Here is a 17,452-nt window from a genome sequence, read left to right as displayed (position 1 = left end):
CATTCATGACATCCTCCAGATCACAGCTCTAGAACTTCTCTTAAAGAGACCCTGTCACCAGACCATTCATTTCAACAAAAATCTTCCAACAAGAATATATGATCATTTAACATATTTTATGCATGGTATTTTACCTGTAAAAGCCTCCCTTGTGTAAACATCCAAAAGCCTTGCTGCTGGGTATCAGTAGCCCCAGCAGACTCCAAGCTCTCACACAAGTGACATTCTATCAAAATCTCTCAACCTTTACCCAAGAGGAACCCTAAAAATAATGTTGGGGTCTCCAGGAATCCATGCTAAATCCAATTTCAACCCCCAACCAATGGTGGTCGAAAGGAAAATGCCCACCTTAAATGCAGCTGAAATGATCACTGGTGGGATGCAGCTGGTTCTACCAAGTAGCATTGGCTCTGAGGGTCAACCAGCCACATCTCAAGGAACCTCTGGAGAAACCCTATGCTTCCCCGCCTCTGCTTCTTTCCTCCAGTAATAAAGGTTGGAAATGTAATGACTATACTAGCAGGACCAAAACAGTGATCAAGCAGTACCTTAACCCCTTGATGCCGGAGCCTCCTGGTCCTTTAAGGGTTTCAGAAGCTGGGAGGCTGGGAGGGGTTTAGGGTCATGTGACCACTGTGACACGCCGTCACAGCGGTCACATGATCGGGAAAGGTCCCGATCGAAAGAGGCGATCGGGACGTTTCCGAGAGTACCGGATATGTGTGCTGGGAGCGTGCAGGGCACGCGCTCTCAGCACATATGTTTTCCTTAATTGCATGCAAATGTGCGGCTGCTTGGCATCAAGGCCCAGACACCGGGAGGCCGCACATTTGCCTGCAGCCGGCGTTAAGAGGTTAAACATTACTGTTCTTATTATACCCATTATGTTCCATTGCTGCTCCTAGCTGTGTTTTTCCCATATAAGACAAAGCAACAAGTTTGCCTAAAAAGCAGAACATTTAGGCCCCATGTACACGGGACACTTCTGAACAATGGAAACTGACTGCTGGAAAACGTAGGTTAAAAAATGTCTGTTTAGCCGTGTCTGCATAATGCGTTTATGCGCGTTTGTGTTTAGAAGTGTTTTTTAAAGATCAGCACAGGAGAACCTCCCAAATGCCCAGAATACACTGAAAAGTGGTAAATTATTAACCATTTCAGACTATTTCAGAGAAATACAGAGAGTAGAAGCAGAGACAGCAGTACGCGTTGACATTAGCTTAGGTGTGAGTTGCTCATTAACATTTCTTTTGTTTCCAAGGGTGGAAAGGCGTCTGCTGGAGTGAGTCATTAAGGCCACCTGGCAAGGGGTCTTCCTGAGGAATATGAGGTGTGAATGGTCATTAACATATTCTTTGTTTCCAAGCGTGGGAGAGGTCTGAGGTGTGAATTGGTCATTACCATGTGTGACAAGCTTGGTAGGAACATCCTGTGTTCAGTGTTTTGTCCATTTGAGTACCTTGAAAACGCTTTGCATGCATTTTTCATGATGGAAAAAAGGATCTGGACATCATCGGGAACTGGAAGAGTTAAAAAAAATTTCATACGCAAACGCTTATAAACTCGATTTGCCACGTTTAAAAGCGCTTTGCATTTGAAACGCTGATAAAATCGACTGCTGAATGCAAGTTTTCTGCTTTCAAAGAATCGACTGTAAACTCAAATGCCTGTAAATAAAGATGTGTACATGGACACATAGGAAAACATTAGGGGAGTTCAGGGGCTGCTGAAAAAAACGCTGAACAGCTCCTAAACGTGAGATTATCAGCTGCAGTGTACATGAGCCCTTATGTCAACAACAACCTTCACGTAAGATTATATGTGCATTTCATGTATGTTATGCATGTTAATTACCTGTAAAAGCCTCCCTAGTATAAACATCCAAAAGCACTGAGACTACTGCTGGGTGCTGCCATCTTCTATATGATGTCAGCAGACTCAGGGCTGTCGCTCAAGCAAGATTCTATAGTACCTGTATTCCTTTTCACTCCTCACCAGCTGCTACCTAAGGCTGGATTCACAATTGTACATCTTTAACCCCTTCACGCCTAAGGGTAAAACAAACGCCTAAGCACAATTTTGCAACTTTGACGTGTTAGTAAAACCATAAATATCATCACAACTACTTTGTCCATCCAGTTGAATTACACCACGTTTTTTTTCAGGACAAGTTGAGCTTTCATTTGGCGGTAAATGGTAATGGATATCTCTTGATGTTTTTTAATTATCAAGGGAAAACTGGCCCAAAATAGTAAAAAATAATCTATTTTTTTAAAATTTAGCTGTGTGTTTCTTGTTACTACCATAATCTACCTCCAAAGAACAACCCAAAAAATATAATTTTCCAGCTCTTAACGATCACAGCGATACCATATATGTGTATGTTATTTGTTGTTTGTACCCACAGTACAGCTCAGAAACAATAGGGCGCATTTTGTTTTGTTTTTTACCTAAAACACACTGACAACGGACACTGATACCAATGTAAAAAAAAAAATCCTGACCTTTAACCTTGACCCAAACACTTACCCTGGCACTGAACTAGATCAAACGTCGATCTAGGTATTATTTCCTTTATTGTATTTTTAAATATTTATTTATATTTTTAACAAACAGTTGTTGTTTTTTCTCGATGCAAGGAGAGAGAAAGATACAATGTATCTCTCTCCTCCACTCTGAGGGACAAAAAAAAACAAGGGGGGTGGGCTGTACAGTGAGTGATCACTGTGATAGCCAGAATGATCATGTGACCCGGAATCGGGGGTCCCAATCGTTAGAACGGGACCCGGGGCTCTCAGTGACAGCCCGGTCTTTGTGCTGGGAGCATGCTGTGCGGTGCGCTCCCAGCACAAAGACAGGTACGCAAATATGCGGCCCCACAGAAAAAAGCCCAGTTCTGTGAGGCCGCATATTTGTGTTACGTTGGCGTCAAGAGGTTAAGCGGCTTTCGAGTGTTTTTTTTGTTTGCGCTTTCATTGAGCATTTTTCAGGCATTTTTTTTATTAGCCAATAGAGAAAAATATCAGAGAATATAAGAAGTAGAGTTTTCCTGTAATTAATGTTACAGCCTCTTGTATCAAGAGTGTGCCAAAGAAAGGTTATTGTTGGCCCATGGCAATCAATCCAAGCTGGCCATACACTAATAGAAATTCAATTGAAATTTTTATTTCTTAGAACGTTCGCTTGATTTTCTAATTACCAGTAAGGTCAAATCAACATTAGTTTCAACCGCAGCGATTCATTCCAAAATGGAGTGTTAAAAACAAAGGAAATATTGAAGTACTTTTTAACAACATTTGTCAAAACATTGAATGTACTGGAGAATTTTCTTGTTCAAATATTTTATTGGAAGGCTTCAAGCCAAAGTTACAATTCCAATGCAATAACACAGAAAAAATGTAACAAAAAGGTAACATAATATCAGGACAGAGAATGAGATCAACAAAAGGACGTTTGTATCACATACAGGTACAATCACGAAGGATGTAGGAATTCCTGCATCCGGCAGAAAACAATACATGGGTATAACGCTCAACGGGTAAATGAGAAAACTGAAAAGCAGGTATTGAAAAAACGTAGAGGATAATAAGATATTGGCATCAGGAGATAAAAACCAAAAATGTCAGAGCTGCAAGTCAATCTATACTAGGGTGGGGGTCATAGTATGGGCTTGGTATCTCGTAATCAACTTTGGGGAGTAGGTGGCTACCGCCTAAGGCAGCATGTAGAAAGGAAAGTATGCGTGCCAAGTATGACCAGGTTATCCATAGGCTTGAAAAAAAAAGGGGGGGGGGTATGGGGGTAAAAGGGCAGGGGGTTGGGGGGAGGGGGGGCGTGAAACAGGGACATGGAGGTATGGGACAGGAAAGAGCGGAGGGGGAACAAGGAGTGGTAGCATGTGGTGACATGGATGGGTAAGGGTGGTGGGAAAAAGAAGAGTACTCAGGAAAAGGGAGAGTCAGAGGAAGTGAGGGAACGGCGGGGGTAGCCCCAACGGAAAGCTAGGTCCTGTAGTAGAAAGGGGACCTAAGAGCGTAGGTGGAATTAATGCACTGAGAATTTTTGAGACAAATGTTCATATGAATATTTGTATCAACGTTCGTTTGAAAATCTACTAGTGTATGGCCAGCTTAAAGCGGAGTTTCACTCACCTGTCAAAAAATAAAAGTCAGCAGCTACAAAAACTGCCGGATTCCAGGAGGCCGGCATCTTCAGTGTGGGCACCCAGCTGTGATAGCTTGTGGCTTCTCAGCCGGGTACCCACTGCGCATGCGCCAGTAGTGCTGCGCTTTCATGAATGGTCCTGTAGTCTTCTGGGACCTGTCACGTGTCCCAAAAGACTACAAGGAGGGAGGGAGGACACCTTCCACTTCCGATCGCCTAGGCGATCAGAGCGGAAATGGAAGCGGGTACCTGTCAAATTCGGGTACCCGCTCCCCCCTGCCCCCCCAAAGGTGCCAATCCTTAATGGGGAGTGGGGGAGCAGTCCTTAAAGCGGAACTTCCCCTTTTGGGTGGAGATCCACTTTAAGGGGTCTATTGATTGATAAGATTCAAATAACCTTCTCCCAGGATTCCCACATTTTTTCAATAGAATGTCATCAAAAATAAAATTGGTGGCTTTTGGTGTGTAACTATCTATTAATAGACCTCTAGGTGTCATCTGCATGGTTATAAAAAGTTTATGGCAATAACGACCTGGACTTGTAATAAGAAGGAACCTGGAATAAAAGACAATAACTAGAACTATATATGGACTCATTATTTACTCACTATGAACTGAACTGACCTCTGATGTGCAGGGTATACCCAATGCAATATCCGTTGACGCTACAAGCTCTATAACAGCACATTAGAGTACTAAGATAAAGAGCATGCCGATGGGTTCCAGGTCACGTATGCTGGGTAAGGCTGATTTTCTCAGTTTTTGTACAAATCACTGTAATACTGCTGTAATTACCGCTCAGGACAAAGGTGCATTAATCTGACTGATCCAATAATCTCTTGGCTTACAAATTGCAATTAGAGAAATTCTTAGATTGCTTGCATGTCCTTGTGAAGATGTGTAGAAAAAAAAAAGAACAAAAAGATACGTAATTTTGTATCCACAAGGGGTTTTGTAGGTCCAGGTGGAAAAAAACTGCAGGATCCAATAGTGAATGAATTGGAGGGTCAGCTCTGAGGGTAAATCGCCTACCAGATTCTTATGTGTTTTAGAGATTCCAACTGCATCTTCAATCTCAGGTTCTATGCCAGGCTTATACTTTTAAATTTCTCTCGTTCAGCCCATGGGCTTAATAACAGAAAATCCCTTGATTCCCCTATTCAGGATACACAGCGTGGAAGGAGAAGCCCTCATTGCTGACTGTTGTAGCCAGATAGCTGCAGCATCCATGGCTTTCTGAATACTTGAAAAATGACTGTGTTGGATTGATGCGGTCATCCTTCAGCCAACTATTTTTCAATAGAAGCTTGTTGAGCCTATGGTGCCTGCTGTGCCATCCATGGCTTGAAGGTCCTCCGATTCCTGCTGAATTGGCCAAAACTCAATCCATGTGTTCTTTCTCTCTCTCTAAAAAAGTAAATAAAGCTCAAAATCCTTCTAATAGCTTTTGTTTCCATACACACAAATGCATTGGGAACACGACACATTCTATTCCAAATCAAAACATGAAGAAAAATAGATCAAATTTGTGTTGTTCCTCTAAAAAAATTGAAGAAAAGTGAATATTAGACTGTTCAAAAAAATAGCAGTTTGTATTCTTCTTTACAAACTCAAACATTCACTATATAAACTGAAAAATGTTTGAAGATTTTGCTTTCCTTTGAATCACTTAATAAATATTTGGTTGTATAAGCACTGTTTCTGAGAACTGCTGTACATCTGTGTTGCATGGAGTCAACCAACTTCTGGCCCCTGTGATCAGGTATTCCAGCCCAGGATGATTGGACTACATTCCACAGTTCTTCTCTATTTCTTGGTTTTTCCTCAGAAACTGCATTTTTGATGTCACCCCACAAGTTTTCTATTGGATTAAGATCCGGGGATTGGGCTGGCCTTCCATACGGTCAATCTTGTTGGTCTGGAACCAAGATGTTGCACGTTTACTGGTGTGTTTGGGGTCGTTGTCTTGTTGGAACACCCATTTCAAGGGCATTTCCTCTTCAGCATAAGGCAGCATGACCTCTTCAAGTATTCTGATGTATTCAAACTGATCCATGATCCCTGGTATGCGATAAATAGGCCCAACACCGTAGTATGAGAAACATCCCCATATCATGATGCTTGCACCACCATGCTTCACTGTCTTCACAGTGTACTGTGGCTTGAATTCAGTGTTTGGGGGTCGTCTGACAAACTGTCTCTGGCCACTAGACCCAAAAAGAACAATCTTACTTTCATCAGTCCACAAAATGTTGCACCATTTCTCTTTAGGCCAGTCAATGTGCTCTTTGGCAAATTGTAACCTCTTCAGCATACTGTGTGTCTTTTTTTCAACAGTGGGACTTTGCGGGGTCTTCTTGCAGATACCTTGGCTTCACATAGGCGTCTTCTAATTGTAATACTCACAGGGAACTTTACACCTTCTTTCATCTTCCTGGAGCTGATTGTTGGCTGAGTCCTTGCCATTTTGGCTATTCTTCTATCCATTCGATTGGTAGTTTTTCGCTTTCTTACACATCTTTCAGGTTTTGGTTGCCATTTTAAAGCATTTGTGATCATTTTAGCTGAGCAGCCTATCATTTTCTGCACTTCTTTATATGTTTTCCCCTCTCCGATCAACTTTTTAATCAAGGTACGCTGTTCTTCTGAACAATGTCTGGAACGACCCATTTTCCTCAGAATTTCAGAGAGAAATGCACTGTAACCAGCATGTACAACATTTGCTGCCTTCCTTCCTTAAATAAGGGCAATAATTGCCACCTGTTTTTTAAAGAATGAATGACCTCACTAATAGAACTCCACACTGCTATTATTTTGAACATGCCCATTTCAATTAGTGATTCAATTACACAGAATCAGCAGCATGCATGTCATGACTGTTGGGTCTGTTGGATTTCTATTACTCTACTACACCTGCTAGTAAATTATTTGCCATGTAGAAATATCATTTCTACCAAAAACAGTGATTGATCCGGTTAGTGATGTCTGACTGCTATTATTTTGAACACAACTGTACATATAATTGGATGGAGTAGGATGGGCGAGTCTCCATGATGTAGATGGAACATCTAACTATGGCAGCCGCAAAGAGATACAAGACAACAGTGGATGTACAATTCCTTAGCATCCTCCTAAAACTCCCTCAAAGGCAAAACTATAGTCTGAGGGCTTACCTCGAATCACAGCTATGACCGTGTACAAATTCAATATTGTTGTCCCCACAACAACAATAAAGGGTTCTCTTTTCAATTACCATATTTTTCGCTCCATAAGATGCACTTTTTTCCCCCCAAAAAAGGGGGGAAAATGTCAGTGCGTCTTATGGAGCGAATATGGAGCGGCTGGTCCGGTATTTCCACCACCGCCACCGTGTCAGAATCCCGGGCCGGCCACTCAGCTCTTCTCTGCAGCAGGACCTTACCTGTTCCTCGGTCCAGCGCTGTACACTCTTCCGGTGCCGGCATCTTTAGTGAGGGCACCCGGCTGTGACAGCCGGGTGCCCACTGTGCATGCGTGAGAAGCACTGCACTTTGTGAATTGTCCGGTGTCTTCTGGGACACATGACAGGTCCCAGAAGACGTCGGGCCATTCACAAAGTGCTGCGCTTCTCATGACAGCCGGGTGCCCACACTAAAGTGAGGACAACTCCGTGGAAGTGGGAGCAGGTACCTGTCAAATTCAGGTACCTGCTCCCCCTCTCTCCCCAAAGGTCCGCAGTCTCTGGTCATCCCCTGTACTGTCTGCAGTCTGGTCATTTCCTGTACCATGTCCGCGGTCTCTGGTCATTTCCTGTACTGTGTCCGCAGTCTCTGGTCATTTCCTGTACTGTGTCCGCAGTCTCTGGTCATTTCCTGTACTGTGTCCGCAGTCTCTGGTCATTTCCTGTACTGTGTCCGCAGTCTCTGGTCATCTCCTGTACTATGTCCGCAGTCTCTGGTCATTCCCTGTACTATGTCCGCAGTCTCTGGTCATCTCCTGTACCATGTCCATGGTCTGTGGTCATCTCCTGTACTGTGTTTGCAGTCTCTGGTCATCTCCTGTACCATGTCCATAGTCTCTGGTCATTTCCTGTACTATGGCCGCAGTCTCTGGTCATCTCCTGTACCGTGTCCGCAGTCTCTGGTCATCTCCTGTACCGTGTCCGCAGTCTCTGGTCATCTCCTGTACTATGTCCGCAGTCTCTGGTCATTTCCTGTACTATGGCCGCAGTCTCTGGTCATTTCCTGTACCGTATCCACAGTCTCTGGTCATCTCCTGTACCATGTCCGCAGTCTCTGGTCATCTCCTGTACTATGTCCGCAGTCTCTGGTCATTTCCTGTACTATGGCCGCAGTCTCTGGTCATTTCCTGTACCGTATCCACAGTCTCTGGTCATCTCCTGTACTATGTCCGCAGTCTCTGGTCATTTTCTGTACTATGGCCGCAGTCTCTGGTCATCTCCTGTACCGTGTCCGCAGTCTCTGGTCATCTCCTGTACCGTGTCCGCAGTCTCTGGTCATCTCCTGTACCATGTCCGCAGTCTCTGGTCATCTCCTGTACCGTGTCCGCAGTCTCTGGTCATCTCCTGTACCGTGTCCGCAGTCTCTGGTCATCTCCTGTACCGTGTCCGCAGTCTCTGGTCATCTCCTGTACCGTGTCCGCAGTCTCTGGTCATTTCCTGTACCATGGCCGCAGTCTCTGGTCATCTTCTGTACCGTGTCCGCAGTCTCTGGTCATCTCCTGTAACGTGTCCGCAGTCTCTGGTCATCTCCTGTACCGTGTCCGCAGTCTCTGGTCATCTCCTGTACCGTGTCCGCAGTCTCTGGTCATCTCCTGTACTATGTCTGCAGTCCATTGGTTCAGAATATATATTTTTTTTTCTCCTCTAAAACCTAGGCACGTCTTATGGTCAGGTGCATCTTATGGAGTGAAAAATACTGTATTTCATTAGGGGTGTGGTACCAGTAAAACCGTTATACAAGGATAGGGAGAGTTATTTTCTCTCCACCTCCCACCTTTCCCTCACCCTTAATACTGACTGTACCTTAAATCCTCGGTCCCATGATCTTCAATCCTGCCGCTTCCGATGGAGAAGACCAGACAGCTGAAGCTGCTCTGCATTACTGTCTCTGACTGGTCTTGTTGCCACCCCTCCTGTCAACATCATTACGCCTACATTGTAAACCATTGCAGGATAATCGCCAGGGCTGGATCTAACCTATATGATCTGCAGGTGCAGTAAAATACGTCAGGGGGCATAATGTCAATAGTGGGACAGAGATACAGGGTACCAGTCAGACTGGGATGAATAAACAGAATGTGTGCCCCCTTTTATCCCTCCTTACATCAGGAGTCCTCATCAGCAACAACTGCCCCTATCAGTGTGCCCATTCACATCAAATGCCCCATCAGAGTGCCTCCCTAGATCAAATGTCCCCAACAAGTCTCATGGATTAGTGGATGCAATCTCAGAGATCTGGGGGGGGGGGCATAACTAAAATCGGATCTGAGCCTGACCAGCGTACATGTAATTAGGATGATGCAAAACCATAGATTATGGTATTAGGGAACAAGTTTGGCACCTGTAGAAAATGCCAAAATCGCTTCAATGAAGTAGGGTTTGGGACCAAGAAGAACGTATAAACCAAGAGGTTGTGGTGATGAGGGACACCATACCCACCTGGGCTTTACATTCTGGTCTCCAATCTAAAGAGTCTGGCTTCCAAAAAGAAGCTTTTTTTATTATTTGTTGTAGAGATGATCGCAACTATCGATGAAAACCATTAGTTCCAGGGAAAAAAAAGGAAAAAAAAAAAGGAGGAAGAGAAAGGAAAAAAAATGATTGCAAAAAATGGAGAACCATATGTATATTATGATTAAGGCGCATTGCCACACTCAAAAATATGGTTCTTCTAAAAAAATCTGCAACACAATAAAGTAAACTGTAAGAGTTTCATAAGCAGATAATCAGTTAGTTAGTTAAAGTCTTAAAAGTTTGACTTGATTAAAATTTAATACGCTTAGAATGAACTGGCCCCATTAGTGTAAAGTTAATTAAATTAGCATCAATGGGATTAGAATTCCACAGAATGGGTTACAGAGATATTATTACAAAAGCTGCTAATGATACTGGAAGAGTACGACAATCTGTTCTATAATTAACGATACTGGTATTTAAAGTTTATCTAAATCCAAAACAAAAATGTAATATATTACAGCTTAACAGTCCTTACATTTGGTGGCTGCACTAGTTTTCTCTCCCCCCCCTCCCTCCCTTTATTATCCCCTGGTGATCCAGTCAGTAACACACTTCCTGTCTTTTGGTGACAACGCTCACACACTGCACTGTATCCATGGAGGGGGCCATGGTTGTCACTAGGCTGCTCTTCTAACTTGCAACTAGCATTTTAGAGGATCTGCAATTGCAGCCTCTTTACCTCTTTGATTTCAAGTTAACTTTTAGGCCTCATGCGCACAGGGCGTTTTTGCAGCCCCTTTTAGGGGCATCAGATGTTTTGTTTTTGTTTTTTCACAGCCAGTTCACACTCCATGCGTTTCAGTTGCTTTTTTTCCTGCATCCAAAATGCACAGAAAGTAGGTTATGTGGTTGTCAATGTCATAGTTCACATCAGTGCTTGCAGTTCCAGTGTGTTCTGGTTGCAGTAAAAAAAAAAAAGTAGAACAGGCTGATTTTTTTCCTGCGCAGAACTGTACTGGAACGTGGTAAAACGCATTAAAAACACACCGGATCGCGCTGGAGCGCACCAAAAATGCACTGGAACGCACATGTCCCTAATTAAATTGAAGAAAAAGAGAGGGGGGAAAAAAATGAACCAAAAAGCATCAAAAATGCACCAAAACATGTCAAAAACATACCAGAACGCATCTGGACTGTATTTCTATAGTGTGACCCTTACTGCTTGTAAACGTCCCTCTATGTCAGTGGTTCTCAACCTTCCTAATGCCGCGACCCTTTAATACAGTTCCTCATATTGTGGTGACCCCCAACCATAAAATTATTTACCCATTAATTATAATTCATGAAGTGTCGTTTTACCTCCAATACTGCTGCTTTCAACACAGTAGCTGCTTTCAACACAGTAGCTGCTTTCTGCACAGTAGCTGCTTTCAGCACAGTAGCTGCTTTCTACACAGTAGCTGCTTTCAGCACAGTAGCTGCTTTCTGCACAGTAGCTGCTCTTTACACATCGGAAATATGTGTTTTCCGATGGTCTTAGGCGACCCCTGTGCAAGGGTTGTTCGACCCCCAAAGGGGTTGTGACCCACAGGTTGAGAACCACTGCTCTATGTTATACTATGTGTCCATGTACTCTACACATAGACTTTTAGGAGCTTTTAGTGGCAGGAAAAAAAAAAAAAAAAAAGGTCCAGTTTGTCCAGAAGCAGCAGCGTTCTGGCAGAAAAAAACGCTTGATGCGTGTCAATGCTTTTTATTAGCACTGATCACTGTATTGGTGTCACTGGGGATGCCAGTGACACCAAGTCAGTTCCCCCCAGTGTCAGAGTGCCTGCCGCAGTCCCGCTATAAGTCACTGATCACCGCCATTACTAGTAAAAAAAAAAAATTCCAGTATCTATACCACCATTTGTAAACACTATAAAACTTTCACGTAAACCAATTAATTTACACGTATTGGGATTTTTTTTAGCAAAGACATGTCGCAGAATACATTTTGCCCTAAAGTTATGACAAAATTTGATTTTTTACATTTTTTATTGGACATGTTTAATCGCAAAAAGTCAAAAATATCGTTTTTTTTTCTCAAAATTGTTTGTCTTTTTCATTTGGGTGCAGCGTTGCATGACCGCACAATTGTCAGTTAAAGTAACACAGCGCCGTATCGCAAAAAATGGCCTTGTCATGAAGGGGGGTAAATCCTCTGGAGGGCAAGTGTTTAAGGGGTTAGGTTAGGGGTTTGGACTATGTATTTGGCCTCATGCTCACTTTGATAGAGGAACCCTCCCTCTTTGGATCCAATGGTCACGTTTGCCGTTGGCTTTTTATAAACCTTTTGATGCCATCATCTGGTAAATTTGAATATCTGTTTGCTATAGATGTTACTCTTTTTGATATTCTTTTAGCATGTTGTATTCTTATTTTGGCTTTGTTTATATAATTTTAGAATCATAGGTTATATCTCCGTGAGGAAGCTGGAAAGTGAATGCTCAAGATCTTCATCAAAACTGTGGTTTTAACATTGTTAGAACACTGGACGTTTTTACAGCGGCTGTTTTTGGCTTTTGCCGTTTTTTTCTACAGCCAGAAAACTCCCCAGCATGTTAGCCTATGAATCCATGCGCCAGGGGCGGACTAACCATTTGGAAACTTGGGCACTGCCCGAGGGCCCGGGGTCAGTAGGGGGCCCCATGAGATGCCCCTGGAACCGTTTTCATAGGCTTTTTTGAGCTTGGGCAGGGACACAGGGGCCCCATGATCCCCTATTGCCTGGGGGCCCCATGAGTTGTCAGTCCGCCCCTGCCATGCACACATAGGCTTTAATCAACATTTGGGGGGGGGGTTTAGCTGTAAAAATTCTCTAACTCTGGTAAAAGGTGGTAAAATGCAGCAATCTGGTGTTTAGCATTTTTTGAGCCAAGATTTTAATGATTTTTTGTGTGTACAAAAACGCGGCAAACCGCTAATGCAGAAATGCTAAAAACCGCAGAAAAACTTGTGTTTTTAACGTGACTTTATACAGCGAACGCTACTGGCATTTTTAAAACTCCCAGCGTGCATGAGGCCTTCAGGTTATGGTTATTAGGTTATGTTTTGGGTTATCGGTGACGTAGGGCCTAACTGAATGCTGGACTTGTAAGGTGCCCCCTCCAAGAAAATCATTACCCGACAGGAGTTCTAACCCTACGCACTCTGCTATAAATATTATTTTATTGTCATTTCCCCTGTTATAAAAATGTCTTCTCATTTCCATTTTTTTTCCTGATCTGTCAAAAAGACAGAAATAATTGGAGATCCCCCCAGCAGGGACACAGAACACAACAGAAGATATATCACGTCCTAACTCTATCCAAAACTAGAAACGTTGAGGCTGAGTGATAAAAAACTAGCAAGAGAAAAAGTGAAAATCATAACTAAACCCAAGAACAAAAATTAAAGCGCAGTTCCACCCAAAAGGAGAAGTTCTGCTTTAATGCTTTGTCCCCCGCTCCCCTTTAAGGATTGGCACCTTTGGGGAGCGGGTACCCGAAATTGACAGGTACCCACTTCCGCTGCGATCGTCTCCAGGGGTAGGCAACCTGTGGGTCTCTAGCTGTTGTGGAACTACATTTCCCATGAGGCATTGCAAAGATTACAAAACTGACAGTTACAGCTATGACTTGCAGAGGCATGATGGAACTTGTAGTCCTGAGGCTCTCAGGTTGCCAACCCCTGGAGGCGATCGGAAGAAGTTGTCCTCCCTCCCCATAGTCTTCTGGGACACGTGACAGGTCCCAGAAGACTACGGGGCCATCCACAAAGCGCAAAGCACAGCGCTTCTCATGCATGCGCAGTGGGCACCCAGCTGTGAAGCCGCAAGCTGTCACAGCCAGGTGCCCACACTGAAGATGCCGGCACCAGGGAGAGAAGATGGCCGGTGAAATCAGCCGTGGTGAGGACACCGCTGGACAGAGGGACAGGTAAGTGGCTGTATTTTATGTAGTTTTTCTAGCTGCTGACTTTTTTTTTCTCACCTGGAACGCCACTTTAAATGATATCCCCTTACACATCATTAGATGTGGTGGCTGCAGGGGCGGACTGACCATTTGGAAACTCGGGCACTGCCCGAGGGCCCAGGGTCAGTAGGGGGCCCCATGAGATGCCCCTGGTACCTTTTTCATAGGCGTTTTTGAGTTTGGGCAAGGACACAGGGACCCCATGATCCCCTATTGCCCGGGGGCCCCATGAGTTGTCAGTCCACCCCTGGGTGGCTGCATTCATTTTTAATTATAAGGCTAAAAACATTTCTGGAAGCAAAAACATCTTGCTTAAACTACTAATCCCATCATCCCAAAGGCAGACATGTTTAACCAGTTAGGTGGTCTGTGCTCACATAGGTGAGCACAGAAGGCAAACAATATATGTGAATGAGAACACTGCAGCAAGGAGCATGCTTTATTTTCCATGACACTATCCTGACACCGCAATGGGGATGGCTTATTGATGTATGTGGATTCTGGGTCCTGACATGATTTGAGAGATCTTGGGTCCTGACCGGTTCTGGAAGTCTGGATAACAACTCATCGACATAAAGCTGACAATGACCCCCCCTATAGTTAAGGGGTATTTTCATCCAGTAAGCCTCCATTTATTCACATGGTGGTGCTTTGCACATGATTGGTGATTAATTGGATGAAAGAATTTATATCATCAACACTATATTCAAGGAACGAAAAATCCTTCTCACAAATTATTTGTTGATGTCATCATTCACATGGACTTTATTGCCGTTTGGACTATATATATATATATATATACCTTACTGTTTGTATACACTAATTTGTTCACTCACCATGTTTAGGGTTATTTTCACATTTATTATGTGTATTTTATTTTATTGATTTTTTTTCCATACATAGCGCAACATTTATAGTTTTCATGTTTCACCACTTGCCCTCCAGAGGATTTACCCCCCTACCTGACCAGGCCATTTTTTGCAATGCGGTGCTGCTTTACTTTAACTGACAATTGTGTGGTCATGCAACGCTGTACATAAGTGAAAGTTATGTCTTTTTGTTCCCACAAATAGAGCTTTCTTTCGGTGGTATTTGAACACCTCTGAGTTTATTTTTTGCGCTATAAACAAAAAAAGACCAACAATTTTGAAAAAAAAAAAAACAATATTTTTGACTTTTTGCTATAAAACATGACCAATAAAAAAAAAGTTAAAAAAATCAAATTTCTTCCTAAATTTAAGCCAAAATGTATTCTGTTACAGTTCTTTGCTAAAATAAAAATCCCAATACGTGTAAATCAATTGGTTTATGTGAAAGTTATAGCGTCTACAAATGGAGGTATATATACTGGGATTTTTTTTTTTTATATATAGACTAGTAATGGCAGTGATGAGCGACTAATAGCTCACTGACATCCCAGTGAGCTCACTGTCACTGACATCCCCATTGACACTAATACAGTGATCAGTGCTAATAAAAAGCACTGATTCTGTACTAATGACCCTGGACAGGAAGGGGTTAACATTTGGGACAATCAAAGGGTTAACTGTGTACTGTTTTACTAGGAAGACATGCTGTTCAGAGAGATACAATGCAGCATGTCCTTGCTGACAGGAGAGAGACCTGTGTTGTTTACACACAGGTCTCTCCCGTCAGCTTGTCCTGAAGATCACTGAGTGCCAGCCAGGAATCGCCAGCCAGGACCCGGTGATTAACATCCCTAGCCGCCAATGGCAGCGCGGGTACGGCAGCACCTGACCTTTAGGTCTCATGCACACAGGTGTTTATTAGCTCCACCTCAAGCATAAAATCTCTGGCCTCTTTCAGGGCCCGGGGAGCTGCAGGTGACACAGCTTGTCATATAAGTGAATGGATGAGTACAGCAGTTTAATCGTATGGCTGGCTAAACGCACCACCTGCGGCACCCCAAGTCCAGAGAGTGTTTGCGGACATTGGAGTTAATAAACATCCGTGTGCATGAGGCCTTGTAATATCAAAGGATGGATGTGCATGGCTATAATTAATACCATATGTATATAAAAAAATTAATTCAACATGTAGAAAAAAAGCCAACACTCCATGCAAAAACCCCTGCAATTTATTGGGGGTACATTAAAAGTGTAGTGAGAAAGCCATGATCCCCTCCACTGATTCCTCATGGTATTGAGACATTGGTGGGCATCAGTTCACCTTGGGAAGGGGGCCTTCGTGGCCCTGAAAAATCGGCAGAGGATTATGATATTTTCTCTACACGTTTGATATACACTGTAACCATGAAAAAAATTAGATGTTTTTGCATGGAGTACTGGCTTTTTCTATACATTTAAAGTCCAGCTTGGGTGGCAACCATGGTTGCCTCCAGACAAACACTGGGGGAGTGAGCGTTGTCACCCTAGGACAGGAAGTGGGCAGTTGCAGGATCGCCAAGTCAGAATATAGGGGAAAAGCCTGATGGTAATATAACTGAAGCAGTCACCACATATAAACAGTTTTGTTTTTGGGTTTAGATTCGCTTTAGGTGTCAGAGTATGCTTTAGTGGTAGGAACACTATGGGGAAACCCAACATTCTTTCTGCATGTGGGTGGGCATGCAGTGCAAAAAGATCATCTTATTCCCTTTTTTGTGGACTGATAAATACATTACTACACCAGCAGTAAAAAAATAAAAAATGCAACAAACTGCAGATTTGTGTATGGTAATCACAACCAGGCAACCTGTTCTCCTCAGCTGCTGATGAATTATCAATCTCCACATACGATGCTCATACAAAGGCTGGCGATGTCTACTGGGCCTTAAAGTACAGCTATAGCCTTAGAGAAATGGCAAGCTAAAAGGGTAATTGGTATCATGTGGTTTAAAGGCAGGCACCATCAGATGGGAGGTCAACCAGTAACAACCCAATAAGCCCCCAACAACCCATGGAGGAACTCTACAGTTCCATGGAACGCTTCTTGAGAAAAGCTGCTCTAAAAATGTCAATTTCCTACCACAGCTTCTTGCACGTCATACCCCTTTCCTATCCTGGAAGTTTCACCATCTGTGCTGGCCCAGCTCTTTCTCTGCCTCTCCTCATAACCCTTTTTGTAGCAGCTGGTAGAGTAGCAAAGGGGCACCCATTCTCAACTGGAGCTCCTTTCTCAACAATGGAGTTCCATGGAACCCTGGGGTTTATTCAAAGGTTGCCAGAGGTTCCTTGAGAAGAGGCTGGTTGGTCCTCAGTTTGATGGTGCCAGCATAGTTCCAAAGTCACTGTCACTTGGCAGAGCCAGCTGCATCCCACCAATGATCATTTCAGCTGCCTTTAAGATGAGTGTTTTCTTGCTGGCCACCAATATATAGGGCATTTTCCCTCTGACCCCCAATGAAATGGTTTTAGCATAGGTTCCTGGAGACCATCAAATTATTTTTGGGTTTATCTTTTAACCAAAGGTTTAGAAATACTTCTATAGAATGCCACTAGAGTAACAGATCTGAGTTTGCCAGGGATGCTGGCCTCATATCCAATATGGTGGCACTGAGCAGCAGTTTTTCAGAGCTTTTGGATGTCTACTCAAGGGAGGCTTTTACAGGTAATTAACAATGAAAGGAATGCAAACATGGGCATAACTGTTTTAT

The 17,452-nt window shown here is 43.3% G+C and overlaps 1 protein-coding gene across 1 annotated transcript in view; it reads right to left on the bottom strand.

The window, feature by feature from the left end:
* AK5 (adenylate kinase 5) overlaps positions 1–17,452 on the bottom strand; it is a 316,529-nt gene that overhangs the window by 281,256 nt on the left and 17,821 nt on the right. The gene's annotated exons all lie outside the window — the stretch shown is intronic.

This window comes from Staurois parvus, unplaced genomic scaffold, assembly GCF_062004578.1.
Source record: "Staurois parvus isolate SC_StPar_1 unplaced genomic scaffold, SC_StPar_1.0 ptg000578l, whole genome shotgun sequence".
In the NCBI taxonomy this organism is placed as follows: Eukaryota; Metazoa; Chordata; class Amphibia; order Anura; family Ranidae; genus Staurois; species Staurois parvus.
The sequence above is the reverse complement of the archived record's forward strand: the minus strand, read 5'-3'. Positions and strand labels throughout refer to the sequence as shown.